Here is an 18,079-nt window from a genome sequence, read left to right on the forward strand (position 1 = left end):
TTTCCAAAATGTATCATCACGGTTTTAAGATTTCAGTGTTAAGTCTGTTGTTTGTTATTGTCACAAACATAGGACATAGACAAACACAAAAAAGTGTGAGGCTGGCCTACTTGCCAGGGCCTCTAGTACGGCACAGGCATCTTTGGTGGCATTATAGGTTGTCAGTGACACGCACCCCCTTGGGAGTGAGTGTGGCTACATGGATGTGTCCCCAGCAGCCTATATATGGTGACTGGATACACTTAGAAGGCAAGGCACAATTGCACGTCTCTCTACCAAAGGCTCAGGCAAGTAGGCCAGCCTCACACTATTTTGTATGTTTTTCTATGACCAATTTTTGGGAAAATCAATAAGCAACGGACTCGGCATTAAAATCTTAAAACAGTGATAACAAATTTTGGAAAAACGGGGATTCACAATCAGTCCAGATAAAAACTCGAGATAGCCGTCGCCGAGAGGATGAAGAACAGCCGACTGAAGCCAAACTCGGACAAGACGGAAGTCCTCATCCTCGGCTCCACCCCCTCGGCCTGGGACGACTCCTGGTGGCCGACCTCACTGGGAACAGCTCCAACACCACCCGACCACGCACGCAACCTAGGGTTCATCCTCGACTCTACTCTCTCCATGACAAAGCAGGTCAACGCCGTCTCATCCTCCTGTTTCAACACCCTCTGCATGCTCCGCAAGATCTACAAGTAGATCGAACTGAAACAAGAAGAACGGTCACCCAGGCCCTCGTCAGCAGCAGGTTAGACTACAGAAAAGCCCTCTAAGCAGGAGCCTCGGCCAAACTCCTGAAACGACTTCAACGCATCCAAAACGCCTCGTCAGGCTTGATCCTCGACATCCCTCGCCGCAGTCATATCACACCCTACCTGAGAGACCTGCACTGGCTTCCCATCAATAAGAGGATCACCTTCAAGCTCTTCACCCACGCACACAAGGCACTCCACAACACCGGACCAGCATACCTCAACAGACAACTCAGCTTCCACACCCCCAACGACCAGTTCCGCTCCGCCAACCTCGCCCTCGTCACTGTCCCCCGCATCGGAAGAGTGACCACCAGCGGCAGATCATTCTCCCACCTCGCTGCCAAGACGTGGAACACCCTCCCCATCCTCTTATGGCAGACCCAGGACCTGCTTACCTTCGGAAGACTCCTCAAGACCTGTCTATTCGAGCAGTAGCAACCTCCCCCCCAGCGTCTTGAGACCCTCACGGGTAAGTAGTGCGCTTTACAAATGTTCTGATTAATTGATTGATTATGAAGGTTGTGAAAAGAGCTGAAAATGTCTACTTAGCTCAAAGATATAGGGATAGTAACCCTCCCTGTAATTGACCCCAATTTTAAGCAACTTGTTTTTTTTGTTCCAAGTGCTTTATTGATTTTTATTGCAATACAAAAAGAAAAAATCTCTCCGGACCAATTACAACAGGACAGTTTGTGTACCTCAAATGAAGGGATACTGGGGTAACCATGAGGTATTTAAAATATATTCTCTCCCCATCAGGATAAGAACATTATCCAAAGTGCTCCCTGCAAGATGGTTGAGCCCACCGTGGCTTATAGGGACCAGGGTGCGAACCAACAATGAAGCAGGACACTAATAGGGTGTTGTTAGACCTGGCATCATTGGCGTGAGTCTCCCTTCCATTTTTGACGGATTGCCTCCTCTGTTTTGATATGTTTTTGTCGGTTTTATGCTTTGGACCCGGTGCCACTGCTAATCAGTGGTACAAAAGGGGGGTGGTGATGGACGGAGCATCTGAATCAATCAAACACTCACACCCAGTCAAAAGATCTGGGTTTAATCCATCACCGTTCTTTAGCCCACTCTGCCACCCCAGTTCAGACATGGCTATATGCAAATCAGTCTGACCCTGTGCCTCAAGGGAACAGTCCAGCCCGAAATGCCAAGCCTTGTCTTCGCTGGACCGGAAACAAGCTTCCGAGGACCGGTTTCGGGCATTCCAGCCGTCTTCAGCCCGGCTTGCTTGAATCCATAATGCCAGAAACCCAGATCTTTTGACTGGGTGTGAGTGTTTGATTGGTTCAGATGCTCCGTCCATCACCACCTCCTTTTGTACTGCTAATCAGTGCCACAGTGCAAGTGCTCCCTATGTTAAATTGATGTACTAATTGGTTATTCCATGATTGGGTTATTTGATTTACCTGTCAGCCCCTAGTACAGTGCACCATGTGTGCCCAGGGCTTGTAAATCAAATGCTGCTGGTGGGCTTGCAGCACTGGTTGTGCCACCCACAGAAGCAGCTTGTAAAGTGTGTCTCAAGCCTGCCATTGCAAGGCCTATGTGCAGTCTAGCACTGCTATGTCGACTTGGCCAAGTGCACCCACTTGCCAGTCCCTAAACCTTCCCGTTACTTCATATTAGACACCCCTGTGGTAGGCCCAAGGGCAGGGTGCATTGTAAGTATAAAGTAGGACATGCTCTGGTGTGTGTAGCATGTCCTAGGAGTGAATTACAGCTATTTTCCTTTTTCACTATTGAAGGCTACCTGTTCTCCATAGGTTAGAACGGGCAGTTAGATTATTACATTCTTATAATCCTAACTGACTCCGGGAACATTGTAGAAATTTGAATTTAGTATGCCTGAACTCAGAATAATGAAATACATCTTTTAGTAAAGTTGGTTTTAATACTCTGTGTTTGAAAATACCACTTTTAGAAAGTAGGTATTTTCTTGCCTAATTGTCCAGGCCTGCCTCTGCTAGGTTGTGTATTCCTTGCCTGGGTTTGTGAGTGACAGAGCTGGGTGATTCCAGGAGACAGGCTGGGGGACTCCGGTGGTGAATAGAGAGATCTGCATCTAGATGGGAGGGAGGAGTTGCACCTGGGACCTGAATAGAGATGGGCCTTCCCTCTACAATGCTGGCTCCACTTCCAGTGGCTTGTCTAATGTCTCAGCCCTGCACTGTGAAAGGAGAGGAGGAATCATGTCAACAGAGTGCTCCAGAGCTGTATCTTCCCTCCCCTGTTCTGGCTCCACCTCCTGTGGGGCAGCTGATGTCCCTGCCCTACACAGTGAAAGGAAGAAGAGATTCATGGAAATAAAGTGCTCAGGAACTGGTTTTGACTAGGCAGAGAGAACAAAGGATTTGGGGGTATAAATATTGGGACCCTGATCCCAAGAAATTAGATCACTTCTGGAACAAGAAACCTTTTGCCAAGGAGAAGAACTAAGGAAGCTGCAGGAGTTTTACTGCCCTTCTGCCAGTGTGCTGTTTGCTGGGTTGGCCTGCAGTGGTTGCTTCATTGCCAAGGAAAGGAGAAGGAACTTTTTAAGGACTTTCATCCACAGAATATTCTCCAAGGGCTTGAACTGTGCTTGCCTCCTGCTGAAGTCTCAGGGACAAAAGACTTCATCTCCATCTACCCTCTGAATTTCCTTGCTGGGATTTCTCAACTCCAGACATTTGCGTGTCCCTGGAAGCGCGACGCATCGAGAAGAAGCGTGTCGCCGCCGCAGCTGAAATCGTCGCATCGCCAGAGAAGCGAGCCTTCGCCACATCTCCCTGGAAGTGTGTGTTCATCGAAGCTGCCTGCTGTTGCATCACCGGAGAAGTGTGACGCCATCGAGAGAGTCACCATCGCATCACCGGAGAAGCATGTCGCAGGGCGTGTCGCGGCTGCAAAGTACAGAGTCATCGCAAGGCTGCCAGGGTGTCAATGCATCGTCATCGCATTGCCGCATCAAGGGCGCCATCTTCTCACATCGCAACCGGATCGTCGCATCGCATCAAGGCGCCATCTTGCGCACCGCAACGGGCCCGCAGGCCGACAATCTACGCATCACATCCGCACCGGTAAGGATCACGACGCATCCCCTACTCTGCGCAAGCATTGAGGCCCGACGCATCATCTCCACCGGATCACGTAACCGACGCATCTCCCCATTTGCGAGCCTTTTGTTTACTTTGCGTTACGCATCCAGGTACTTTGTTGAGAACTTTGTCGCATTTATCATCAACTTGAACTAAGCAACTTTAATCATCTTTTAAGCAATCTTAAGTGTGGTATTGTGGATTTTTGTTGTTTGTGGTCTTGTGTTAAGTCTATATAAAGAATACTTATTTTTATAAAACATGTGTTGTGTCCATCTGTAGTGTTTTCCCTGTATTACTGTGTATATTCACAAATGTTTAACACACTGCCTCCGAGATAAGCCTGTCTGCTCGTGCCAAGCTACCAAGCGGGTGAGCAGGGGTTATTAAGGCGAGTAATCCCCTTATCCTGAGTTAGAAGTAAGGGTCCCTATTTGGACAAAGGTGAATACCATTGCCAACTAGAGACCCCCAGATCCAACAGGTGTGTGAGGGGCCTAACAGAAATTATTAATATTTCCATTGGAGCGACAGGAACAGATCATCACTTTTTACCTTGAGTTAAGCGTGGTAGGATCTATTGTGAGAGTATAATATGTACTTCTCCAGCACAGGCTACATATTGGCTGACAGCACTGAAGTTAAACTTTATTGCACAATAACAAGGCAGCAGAATCACGGTATAGGCCAACACAAAGGAGCACACAAGGGAATAACAGAACAGCAACCACTTGTAACCCTTTAACATTCCGCAATAGGCCTCTGTCAGTCACAAATAAAAATGACCACGCAACCACCACCCAATAGAAGTATTTTTCTTTATTACCTTCAGAGTTCTGCATTAAAACAGCCTGTACAAAATATACAAACCAACATATATTATCCATAAGACACACCTGGGCCCATTACTAGCTTCAGGATAAATACGGTGTGGTGATGTGCACTGCACTGCTACCGGGTGATATTATTGCACTATTATGAGACCTATCCAAGTTTGGAGCTAGGAATGGAGAATAACAGACAAGAGGTGCTAATACCACACTTATACCTGCATGTTTGTACCGAATACCGCTCTCTTTTTCGGTATAAGTTTCACCTGCTTACGTTCATTGGTTAAATTCGTGCCCAGAAATACTGTGCCTCATGTAATCCCGTTTTGGCCTACAACAGTGGTTTTCCACAGAAATGGAAATACAGCCCCACTTTTAATGGAAACCCAAGTATACCATGCAGAACAGTTAAACTTGAATAAAATTAACCATGTTATCAAAAATATACATATATAAATACATCAAATATTTCAAGTGCTCTTTGTACACATATCACAGTTAAAATAATATTTTAAAAATAGAAATCCAGTAAGCCCTGTTGAGAGGACTGAGCAGTACAGCAGATACTAAAAAGCATTGGCAAAGCTGATAGGTTTCTCCTATGAGAGTTCTTGGATTTGTCAATGTTAAGTAGGCATGCTGTGCAGCTGGCAAAAAGTAATAACAAAAAGCACTATGCTGTGGCCAGCACCAGCTGCGTCACAGTACTTGTAAATTTATTTTTAGCCATGTGCTTCCCAGAGGCAACATAGAGGGAGGAAGAGAAGGACAGGTGCAAGGGCATGGGGGGTGGGGGGGGGGGCACACAGACAACAGAGGGTGGGTGGGGACTTCAAGCAGCCAGACAACAGAGGGGAGATTGGGGACTGCAAGCAAAAGCAAAAAGATAAGCAGAGGGCAGCCTCTAAGCCTCCTGTAAGGTAACAAGAGTGTCGCAAGAGACAGCGCATGTACTGTCTTTGAAGCAAGCAACTGAGAAAGTGATAATGAAACCAGCCAGTGGGCGGTCTCTAATTCCCGTGCAACCTAAAGAGAGGTCTCACAATAGATAGCGCATACTTTGTCTTAGGCAACACCTAAAATGTATGAACTGGTTGTCCTGATAAGGAGATTGTTGACCTTCCTCCCATTGTTGGACTGGATAAGGGAAGTTCTTCTCAGCTTGGAAGCATTTGTTAGCGGCCGTTCACCGGAGCCGTTCTGGAAGAAGGAAAACATCTATCAAAGGCAAGCTTTGTTACAGAAAGTTTACATTTTTTAGATAGGCTTTTTTGTTAAAACGCTTTTACTGTTTAACATAACAATAACTCTTATGATTTGCAGACAACAAAATATATAATAACATTCAGACACCATGACATCGGCCATTGAGTCTAGCCTCCTGCAGATGACATAAGTAAGGAAAAAGTATCTTACAATACAGATAGGGTATATGAAGGACTTTCCTACCCATTCTCACTTTGGAATTTCCAAGACTCAGTTCACAACTCTGTGCAAACAGCGCATCAGCAGGCACTCAGGTCGTTCCCACACATATTTAGTTGCCTCACTTCTGAATATTTAGATGTATCAGAAAGTAAATGGTTTCCTCTTTCCTGCATGTCACTTTCCACTGCTCTCTCCTTTCTCTTGCCCCCCCCTGCATTAGTCATAATAGGTCAGGTGATGTGTGTCTGGTTCACAACTCACATTCATTTCATGGAGGATGAAGATTACTTTGTGTTCCAATTTATTTTGATTTGACTGATGTTATTTTTAATTTGGGGCATGAATCACATCATGGCACCATGGTGCTGAGGAACAAAGTAACAATATGCACTGGCAAAACTAATCATTCACTTTGCCAGTCCTGTCAGGCCATACCTGTTGACTTTGCCAATGCTTTTAAAAGTGTACCGGGATTGGTAAAACTAATAGTCGTGGCAGACAACCTTAAAAGTATATTTTTTTTATACTTCCAAGTTGGCTGTTAAGTAGATGGCCGCCGAGGTGTGTGATACAACGTGGTGGCCATTTTGGAAGTGCATGTTCTATAAATCCTTCATCGCGCCACATTGTGCTGCCATTTTGGAAGTATGAAAAAAAATGGCCTGATATAAAGTATACTTCCAAGATGGCTGGCTGCTACTATTGGCCCATTTTAAAAGCATCTTGCACTGGCAAAACCAATACTGACAAAAGGCAGATGATGGTGAGGGACAGAAAGTCAAGAGAGCGAGGAAAGGGTGCAGGTGAGGGTCGAGAAAGAGACAGAGAGAGCATGATGTGGAGCCAAAGCAAAGCTCAGTGTCAGAAGGACGAGAGAACAAAGATGATTACTGGTAGGGAGAAAGGTGAGGCAGTGAGGGAAATAGGACAAGGGCATGCTTGATAGAGAGAGGAAGGAGCAGAACATGCAGTCATGAAGTGCTAAATCACAAATGGTAATAAAATAAAACAATAGTTTCTTGATATCAAAAGTGCAAGCATATTACTTATTAGAACATTGGAACGTTGGGAGCTCCATTGAAAACACTGGAGTGCTCCAGGCTTATAATGGTTGGTATAAGCCCGGAGCTCCAACATTCCAATGTTTCTTTGTTCACAGCTCTGGCTGTGAACAAAGGCTTCAGGGAGCTTGAGGGGATTCCAATCCCCTCACGCTCCCATAAGACTTTGTTTTTTTTGTTAGAACCTTCTGCCCTCTAGTGGCAGAATGTTCTAATAGCCTTATAGCCCTTCGTAGCTGGGCTATACCGGCTATTAAAGTCCCTCTCCCTTGTTAAAGGCCCTCGCCTTCGGCTCGGGCCTTTAACGCTGGAGAGGGCCTTTAATAGCTGGTATAGGCCTCCACGGCGGGCTATAACCAATCAAAACCAAAAACACAAAGCCCATTCTAAGAACACTGGTTACAAATACAATGCGGTCTAATTTAACATGACCTCAAAACGACTCCGAGCACCAAGATACCACCATTACACAAGAACATCAGGGTAAAAGAACAGGTCGATCTTCAGGACTTTTCCAAACTCTTAGTAATTCTGTAGTTGTTTTAAGTTTCTGAAGAAGGTGATTTCACAGCCTGACCACAAGTATCAGAGAGTGGCCTCCATAGCAAATTCTGAAAATACGTGGGGGTCTCAGTATAAAGCTACTCTCAGAGTAGAAAGAATTCACAGGAAAACGTGACGGAAATAAGAAGCTGAATTTGAAGGATTTTTTTCCGGTAAAAGCATCAATGAATGATGCAAAGTTGCTCAAGCTAGATTCACTGGTCCACGTCCAACCACTGCAAACCTCTGCAGGATATACATACATTGTCAAACCTGTTCATGTGCCACATGGATCCTTTGCGGTTTAACAAGTCCATATGTTAGCAGACCTAGATAAGAACTGCTATAGTAGTACAAAGGCATGAGAGTATGCTTGAGATGCCCACTGTGACAGAAGTGTGGGTTGGATAATCCATAGTACTTTCCTGATCATTAGAAAACATAAAAACAAGGATTAGTGCTGGATTGATCTGGGCCATCGTAAAAAAGACCTAGTTAAGAACAGGCCCCAGGAATTTTACCTTTTGTATGATCATGAACAACGTAAAATTGGTAGCAGGTCATAAAGCATAGCTCCAACCGGCCTTTTGATTGGCATTCACAATCAGCTTAGTTTTGCTTGCTTTTAATCTGAGAACGTAGTGGTTCACCCAGTGCAGGATGGCCCCGAAACAACTTCGATGTTCAAGTTAGAAAAGGCTACCTACCTATCAAGCCAAGTAAAGAAGTGTCATCAGCGTACGAGAGCCCCTTTCATCTTAAGGATCTAACAATCTGGTACAAGAGCCACATATATACATTAAACTGCAAAGGTAATAGAGAGAATCCCTAAAAGATTCCACATTACACTGCAATCTTCTTAGACACAAAAGGCGGTATAAAAAGTGAGTGAAGATGGTTTTCCAAAAAGAGGTAGAACCACTGTGCCTTTGATACAAACCTGCACAAATCTTTGAATCTGTACAGAATATCTACTGTATTCAAACAGCAGAGCAGTCCAGTTAAACTATCCAGCCATATTGCCATCATCCAGGATAGCTCTGATGTCACATGGTATCATCCAGGGCCATGACCAATGTGGTTTCTATCAGACAGCATGGCAAATACACGCATTGTCAGGGATTGAGAGCATGAGAAGGTACCAGAAATTTCTAGAGCTATCAGGCAACCTAGTTTTTCCTGCACCATGCATGTGGTTGAAAGCAGTGTGTTAGGTGACTGGGTGCATATGTCTTCCAGATCAACTGGACATTCTTCAATAATAGAGTGACACCCCGGGTCTTCCACAGGCCAGGAACAGCACCAAATCTGAAGGAGCAGTTAAATATGTCACTAACACTACCTGCCATTGTTAGAGCAAGGGATCTCTGGCTGGTAACTAGGCAACGATCAACAGGTAACCCAGCTTTAGAACTTCTCAAGTGAGGCTACACCTCAACTTCAGTAAGACTCTCCCAGTCGCAGGAGATAGAATATTAAATACTCTTCCCAGGATGCTGGTCAGTTTGCACCCCACTCACTCAACAAAGCTCACCTGGATTTTAAGGAAGAGATGTCTAGTCAGAGCATCACAGAATGCTTGAGAGGCTAATGCTCCACTAGAAAGCCAACTGGGGTTCGCAAAGGCTTCTATGGTGGCAAAGAGTTGTTGTGTGAGTTGCACAAGTTACTACTTTGTGTAACAATATATCTGTAAGAGACATTAGTTAGTGATAGATTCCTTACCTTAGAATATCCCCAGGCGTCAAACTGGATCCGGAAAGTTTTTCTGCTTAGCAGTACCCCGACGCGCCAGTAGGTGGCGTCATGTGGCTCCGCGTCCATCACTGGCACCGTGAGCGAGGGGATGACGTCACAGGGACTACTTAGGCGCCAACCATGCGAGCTGCGTCAGTTCTGTACACGACTTTCCGCGCCGAAACGCAGAGCCATGCAAGATACTGACCACAGGTGCATAAAACTAGGGCCCTAAAAGGGGATGACCTTAACCCTTAACCCTAGTAATCAGTTCGCAGAACGGGGAGGATGGGTGGGGCGGTAAGGAATCTATCATTAACTAATGTCTCTCACAGATATATCGTTACACAAGTAGTAACTTGTGCATCTGAAAAAGTCACTTTAGTGATAGATTCCTTACCTTAGAATAGATACCCTAGCAATACCAACGCTGGTGGTGGGTCTGCGAACAGGATTACACCAAAAAGTCACGGAGCACAGAACGGCCAAAGAAGCGGTCTCTCCGGACCTGACTGTCAAGGCAGTAATGTTTAGTAAACGTGTACAGCGAGGCCCATGTAGCTGCCTGACAAATGTCCTGCAAGAGAACACCGCGTCCCAAGGCAGTAGTGGCTGCAGTTGCCCTGGTCGAATGGGTACGCAACCCCACAGGAGGCTCCTTTGCTGAACAGAACGACTCACCGGGAAATGGTCCGTTTGTGCACAGCCCGACCTTTTTGGCAGCCACGTAGACAACAAAGAGCTGATCATCCACCCGGAGCTGCTGTGTACGCTGCAGATAGAAAGCAAGCGTACTTTTTGGGTCCTGATGGCGGAGCCTCTCCTCTTCCCTGGAAGGATGTGGAGGCGGAAAGAAGTTGGGCAAAGTGATGGTCTGCCCGATGTGGAAGGGCGTGACAACCTTTGGCAAGAAAGAAGGACGGGTCCTCAAAACTACCTTGTCCGGATGAACAGAAAGGAACGGAGGTTTAGAAGAAAGAGCCTGGAGGTCACTCACTCTTCTGGCAGAGGTGATAGCCACCAGGAAAGCCGTCTTTAGAGTAAGAAGACGTAAAGGACAGTTATGAAGGGGCTCAAAAGGAGCGCACATCAGAAAGGTCAAGACAAGATTTAAGTCCCATTGAGGCCTTTGAGAAAGCGGTTAACAACCGGAGACTTAAAAAGAGAAGGCTGATAAGGAAGCCTCAGGAAGGTGGAAATGGCAGAAAGATAGCCTTTGATAGTGCCCAGAGTAGAGCCCTGCTAGGCCAAAGATAGGAGAAACAGAAGTACCTCAGAAAAAGGGGCCGAAAGGGGATCCACAGGTTTTGCTGTGCACCATGCCACAAATTTGTTCCATCGGCAGGCGTATACCGTTTTAGTGGAGGAACGCCTGGCTGCCGTAATGACATCACAGACTTCGGGAGGAAGATCGAAAGCCGTCAACTGTCGCCGCTCAATCTCTACGCATGGAGGTGGAGGCTGGAAAGATTCGGGTGGAGGACCATCTCCTGCGGTAAACATCACTTACAACAAAACTTTTACAACGCACTACAATTACAACGCGGTCATTACAACGCAAACTATTTCAACGCATTGCGCTGGGGGGCGCTCCAGGATAGGGAATAAGTTTAATTTAACTATCCAACACCTTCCCTAGTGTCCACGGGGACTGGAGTTGGAATAGTAAATTAAACTATTCAGTATCCAGCACCCAAAAGCGCTATGCGTTGTAATGGTATGCGATGTAAAAACCGCGTTGTAAAGGCAGGCGTTGTAATAGCCTGCGTTGTAACGTCATACATCCTCCCCTGCTGCTGCGACAGAAGATCCTCCCGAAGAGGCAGACGGTTCGGGGGATTGATAATCATACTGAGTAGTTCGGGATACCATACTCTTCGAGCCCAGTCCGGAGCCACAAGAATAACTTGAGTCCGGTCGCGCCTGATCTTCTTCAGCACTCTGGGCAGAAGTGGTATAGGCGGAAAAGCGTACAGTAGACCACAGTTCCACTCAAGATGAAAAGCGTCTCCGAGCAAGTGCCGCCTTGGAAATTCCAACGCGCCGAACTGATGACATTGTGCGTTCTCTTCGGTGGCGAATAGATCTAACCAAGACTCTCCCCACTGCAGAAAGAGACCTTGCGCCACATCCGAGTTCAGACGCCCTTCGTGATCCATCAAGCACTGGCGGCTGAGTTCGTCCGCCCTGGCGTTCAGAGAACCATCCACGTGTTGAACCACCAAGGTAATGCCTTGATTTTCCAGCCATGTCCAGAGGCGCAGAGCCTCCTGACAGAGTCCAGGACCCCACCTGCCCTGTTTGTTGCAATACCACATGGCGGTGGTGTTGTCCGTGAACTCCTGCACTACACTTCCCCGGACAGAGGAAAGGAATGCCTTCAGTGCAAGTCAGATCGCCCACAGCTCCAGAAGGTTGACATGGAGCTGGGACTCCGCCGGAGACCAGAGGCCTCTGATCTCCGCCTCTCCCAAGCGGCCTCCCCTTCCCAGGAGGGACACATCCGTCACCACTGTGTGCTCCGGTTGGGGAAGGGAGCGGGATCTGCCATTGACCCAATCGCGATTCGTGAGCCACCACTGCAGATGTCCTGCAGTACCCTCCGAGATCTGGACACGATTGGACAGGTTGCCCTGATGCTGTGTCCACTGAAACTTCAGGTCCCACGGCAGAGCCCGCATATGCCATCTGGCATGTCGCACTAGCAGGATGCAGGAGGCTATCAGGCCCAGGAGCCGGAGGGTCATCCTGATGGAAACCTGGGATAGAGGCTGAAAGCTCGGAAACATAGCCTGAATATCCCGGACTCACTGCTCGGGAGGAAAAACCCGAAACTGCGTTAAGTCCAGAACTGCTCCGATGAAGGGAAGCTTCTGAGAGGGACTCAGGTGCGACTTTGGCACGTTGAGGGAGAACCCCAGCAAGTGCAGGAGGTTGGCCTTAGTCTGAAGGTGGTGGACGACCGCCGGGGCGAGCCCGCCTTCAACAACCAGTCGTCGAGGTAGGAGAAGACTGACACCCCTGACCTGCGCAGATGAGCTGCGACCACCGCCATCACTTTCGTGAACACCCGAGGGTTGCTGTAAAGGCCGAAGGCGAGCACGGTAAACGGAAAATGTTCCTGGCCTACCGTGAACCGCAGGTAACGCCGGTGAGCTGGCAGGACGGGGATGTGAAAATATGCGTCCTGCAAGTCCAATGCTACCATCCATTCTCTAGGGTCGAGAGCAGTCAAGACCTGAGCCAGGGTGAGCATCTTGAACTTCTCCTACCGGAGGAAGCGATTCACGTCCTGGAGGTCCAAGATAGGACACAGACCTCCTTTTTCCTTCTTGTGGACCAGAAAGTAGTGGGAATAGCAACCACTCCCTACTTTTAGCCCAGGAACGTACTCGATGGCCCCCTTGGCCAAGAGGGCCGCGACTTCCTGTTGGAGAAGCGCCAAACGATCCCCCGACATGCGGTGGCATCGAGGTGGCATGGTCGGAGGGGAGGACAGAAAGGGGAGTGCGTAACCTTGGCTGATTATCTGCAGCACTCACTTGTCTGATGTCATTTCGCGCCAGTGGTGGAGGTGGTGGCGGATCCTGCCACCCACCGGCGTGGGGTGCTCCCTGAAGCTCGGATTAGGAAGGCTTAGAGGCGGAAGCAGGGGGGGTGGAAGTGGACTGGCCCGCACGCTGGTTACCAGACCCGCCCCTGCAGAATCCACGGCCGTGCTGAGGCTGGTTCTGCACAGGCTTGCTGGAAGAGCGTGCCTGGGTGCCCCTGCCACGACAGGAACGAAACACAGGCGCAGCAGGGCCCTTCGTCGAAAGCCCCAAGGAATTGGCCGGGGCTCGCGAGTCTCTAAAGCGCTCCAGGGCACTGTGAGACTTGTCGCCAAAGAGGCGGGAGCCATCAAAGGGCATGTCCACGAGCGAGCCCTGGACATCGGGCGAGAACCCGGTAGATCGCAACCAGGCATGGTGCCGCAATGCCACAGTCATTGAAATCGTCCTGCCCAACGAATCAGCGGTGTCCAGACCACACCTGATGGCAAACTTCGCCGCAACCTTGCCTTCTGCAATCGCTTGGGAAAGAACAGCCTGGAGGAGAACAACCTCTTGCCATATTGGTCCAGCTTCTTAGAGTCTTTATCCGACGGAGCTGCGACGTCAAGGCCTGAATGACCAGGTTCTCAGGCGTGGGGTGAGTGGTCAAGAAGGCAGGATCACCAGGCACCGGGCGATGACGCCTAGCGACGTTCTTATCCACCAGAGCCCCAGAGGCCGGCCGCAACCAAGTGCCCAAGAGGACTATGGTAAGGGCCTCATTGAAAGGGAGCAGCGGCTCCGACGGTGTAGATGCCATCTGGAGCACCTCCGTAAGAAGGTTGGTCTTAAGGGCCACCGTAGGGATGTCGAGATGGAGAGCCTCCGCGGCTCGACGCAGCACCATAGTGTAGGAAGCGCCCTACTCTATAGTCGGGGGTCCTCAAAGCCGTCCCAGTCCTCGTCTGGCTCCGGGGTAGAAGGAGCCAGCCGCGGCGGCAGGGCCGGAGAGGGGGCCTCGCACCACCGGGAGAGGCACCGGCTGGGGCAGAGCTGGAGCCGCATCCCAATGCGGATCCCAGGCCAGAAAGAAATGGTCCGAGAACCGGGGCAGGGGTGGGATGAACGGTACCCAGTGCGGTGCCTGTGGTGGAGCCTGGGGCGGCGCTGGGGCCGGAGTCAAGGGCAGCGCCGGGGCCGGAGCCAGCGGCGCTGCACCTTGTGGTGCCGGGGCCAGAGCCGAAGGCACTGGATCCAGTGGCTCCGGGCCTGGCACCAGAGGCGGTACCGCCGGGCCAACAGGATCTGGACACGGGACCGCGGGGCCCGCAGGCGTGCCGGAGTGAGCCTGAGGCCTAAAAAGGCGGTCCATGGCAGCAAGAACGTCTTGCATTTGTTCAGGAGTCGCCGACGGACCCGGGTATAGCGGGTAGGCCGTGGGACTCCCAGGCTCCGGGGGAGCCGCCTGGCGGAGCCCCTGTCCCCCTCGTCAGCCTCCGAGGAGCGACGGGGGACAGAGAGCGAACACGCTTCTTCGTCTTCTTTTTATGCCGTTGCTTACTGGAATCTGAAGGCGAAGACTTAGAGCCCGAGGAGCGATGGCTCCGCTCCCGCGAGCGGTCCCACGAATGCCCTCTAGACCCGGAGCGGCAGTGAGAGGAGTGCCGGACCTCAAGCAACTTCCGGCACCACTCCCGCAAGGACTTCGGGGCCATGGCCCGACAGTCCCAGGAGTCATGGTCGGTCTCCAGGCATGCACGACCCACAAGACTTAAAGCCGGGCATCCCTACGTGCACCAGGAGACAAGAGAGGGAGACAAAAAGTCTCAAAAAAGTAGTCAAAAATGACTGAGGTACGTGCTCAATCCAGATCTGAGCTTTTGGTGCGGAAAAAGAAAGAACTGATGTCAGCACGCATGGGTGGCGCCTATGTAGTCCCCGTGACGTCATCTCGGCACTCACGATGCCAGTGACGTACGTGGAGCCGCACCACGCCACCTATTGGCACGCAGGGGTACTGCTAAGCAGAAAAAACTTTCCAGATCCAGTCTGACGCCTGGGGGTTTTCAAAGGTAAGGAATCTATCACTAAAGTGTCTCTTTCAGATAAGAGCTTCTAGTAAGGAGGTGAATAAGTAATTTATTTTGGCCAGGACCAGGCCTCTTTTGTATGCTATGAGTTGTTTATATGCCTCATAAGGCCTTAAACAAAGGGCTACTAATGAGGGTATAGCCACTGCAAACACCTCAAGAAAGGAGATGGGTGACACAGCCCTCTCCCACATCCTGATCTGGCAAGGAGAACTATGCCCAGCAACGGTCGCCAATTGGCAGTTGGAGAGCAAGGGTCTGCTATGCAAACCCAGGGGATATTAAGGGATGCCAGATATTGCAAAAGGAAACAGAGTAACAATGCACATTTTGGGATACTTATTTACATGGGATAGGAAGGTACCGAAAAGTAGATGGATGTGATAACGAATTGATTCCTCCTAAATGTCAAGGGCAAGTTCACAGTTTAACGTAAAGGAGCTGTTTGCACCAGAAGCAGTAGGAACCATGTTCCAAGGCTCAGGAAAAGATCTGCTACATCAGGAACATTACAACCTCACAGTCAGTTTGGGGTGAGGTTCTAACCGTTGATGTGGCTCTGGTGTTAAAGTGAAGTTATTTATGAGGAAGGTAGTAAGATTTTAATTTATGTTAAAAAGAACTTCCTTGAAAAAGCACTACTGTTTAAAAAATAAACCTGCAAACTTGCCAATTATACGTAACTGACATAAGTAGAGTTTGCATTGCTGTGATGCTCTGCATATTACCTTACATAGTACAACACTGATAAAAACTTAAATCTATGGTGGTGTAAGTTATTATGCAATTTATGTATAACTGGCAAATTTCCCTGTTGTTTGGTTTTGCAAGCCTTTACTCACTTGTGAATCTCGCTGCTCCAATAGTCCAATATCTGTAAAGATTGGTAAGTTGACCCACATTCAGAGGAGGCCTCACAGCCTCCTGTGACGAAAGTTAGGTGACATTCTTCCTAAGTGGGCATTACATTCTAATGCTATCCTCCACTGCCTGCCATCATATGCCACCAAAGCAGCAGCAATCTTAGCAGGACGTACTCCCATACTGTAAGTCAGCAAATTTGTAGCTAGTTACAGCATAAGCAATACATACTGTTAACTTGCATGCTACATTACTACCACAGCTACATTCATTCGTTCTTTTCTTTCCCCACCAATAACCCTCTTTTCTGCTTGCCAATACCCTACTCATACATGCCCTGAGAGGTCCGTAATTTCTGACGCATCTCTCAAGGACTTCAGTCTCATGACTGAAAACCAGTAAACACTACTAAATAAATTACAGGTCATAGTTTTCGTAGGAAGCGTTTTTTGTTTCACTAATAACTTTAGTGCCTTCATGGAAAGTTTTGTGATGATTCGTGGGGAGGGGCCAAAAAAAGGTGGTGAGGGCAAAACACTAACTTCCCATGTTAGGTCCCATAGAAATCTTTGTTCTCTGAAAGAGAAAAAAACGGGTAAATGGAATTACACCAAATTTGCCAAAAAGTTTAAACTGTCCTCAGTAAGAATGCTTTTGTGATTTGGTGTAAATCTGTTTAGCTGCATTTGCAGAGTTAGCAGTTAAAGAGTGGCTTGAGTTCAGCATGAAGCAGTTAAAAAATAAGCTCAAACTTGCAGTAGTCCAGCAATATTAAATATTACAAAAATAGGGCATTCTGATTTGCCATGGGAGTTTTTTCTCTCATCTGCCATTTTGCCAAAAGGACTGCAGTACTGAGTGAACTGATTGGCTGCTCACAACTGTGAAGAAAATGTTGCAGCCCATTACAGGACTGCTAGACCTGTCAGCCTTAGGGTGATCTCCCCCCAGATTTTTTGCCTGCTTACCTCCTCTTTTTGCTGATTCTTTTTGTTGGACTAAAGACTCTGAGCACTTTACCGCTGCTGATCAGCGCTAAAGTGATGTGCTTCTCCCCTAAGCATGGTAACATTGGTTTGTTCACAGTTGGTAAATTTAATTTACTTGTAAGTCCTTCGTTAAGTGGCATCCCATATACCAAGGCCTGTAATTTTAATGCAGCTCCGATTGTGTCACCCACACAAGTTGCCTTTCAAACCTGTCTCAGGCCTGCAACTGCAGGCCCTGTATGTGCAGTTTACTCCCATTTCGACTTGGTAGTTATAACCCCTTGTCAAGCCTTAAACACCCTTTTATTACACATGCATCACGCCTAAGGTAGGCACTGAGTACCCTGTAGGGCAGGGTGCTGGGTAATAAAGGGTACGACATATACTTTTAAGTTTTGCATATTGTGTTAGTGGCAAGCACCTACATTTGTTTTTCACTACTGTGAGGCCTACCACTCTCATAGGCTAACGTTGGTAATTTCTTATTACACATTTTAGGTTGTAATTCCTGATTGAGAAGAAGTAGCCATGTCATGTTTTATATCTTTCAAATGGTAATGCTAAATCCCCTTTACTGGTAAAGTTGGATTTAACATTACTATTTTAGAAATACCACTTTTAGAAGGTTGCCATTTCTCTGCTCTTAAAGCTCTGTTTGCCTGCAGCCGTCTCCAATACACGTCTGGGGTGGGTGACAGCTTCACTTTGTGCATTCCTCTTAGACAGCCACAAACACAGGAAGGTTAGGTGTGTCTGAGTGCCCATCTGCATCCTGATGGCTCATCCTGGACAGGAAGGGAAGGTGAGAGAAGCTGACACTTACACCTGACTGGGCAGTGTCCTGTCCCCACACAAAGGGCTGATTATCCCTTACAGATAGTCTGGAGCCAGGGCTTGGAAGAAAAAACTTCTGTGCACTTCAAAGACCCTTCTTTGAAGTCATCTCCACTTCAAAAGCTAAACTGGGTTAAAGAACTGGGTCTCTGACTCCACCAAACCAGGCACTACTGGACCTGTAAAGAAATATCCCAAGAGGAAGGACTGCTGTACTGCTACAAAGATTGCCACTCTGCTGGACTGCTGCTCTGGAAGAACTGCTTTTCTGCTCTGTTGTGCTGCCTGCTACCGTCTGCCGTGCTGATGAAAGGACTGAACCC

The 18,079-nt window shown here is 48.3% G+C and overlaps 1 protein-coding gene across 2 annotated transcripts in view; it reads right to left on the reverse strand.

Annotated features, from left to right (window-relative positions):
- Positions 1-4,654: 4,654 nt before the first annotated feature.
- The window catches only part of ZGRF1 (zinc finger GRF-type containing 1), an 829,426-nt gene continuing 816,001 nt past the window's right edge, over positions 4,655-18,079 (reverse strand). For both annotated transcript variants that reach the window (XM_078676730.1, XM_078676729.1), the window contains exon 31: positions 4,655-5,880. The gene's annotated coding sequence lies outside the window, so the exon portion shown is untranslated. The remainder of the gene's footprint in view (positions 5,881-18,079) is intronic.

This window comes from Lissotriton helveticus, chromosome 2_1 (assembly GCF_964261635.1).
Source record: "Lissotriton helveticus chromosome 2_1, aLisHel1.1, whole genome shotgun sequence".
Taxonomy (NCBI): domain Eukaryota; kingdom Metazoa; phylum Chordata; class Amphibia; order Caudata; family Salamandridae; genus Lissotriton; species Lissotriton helveticus.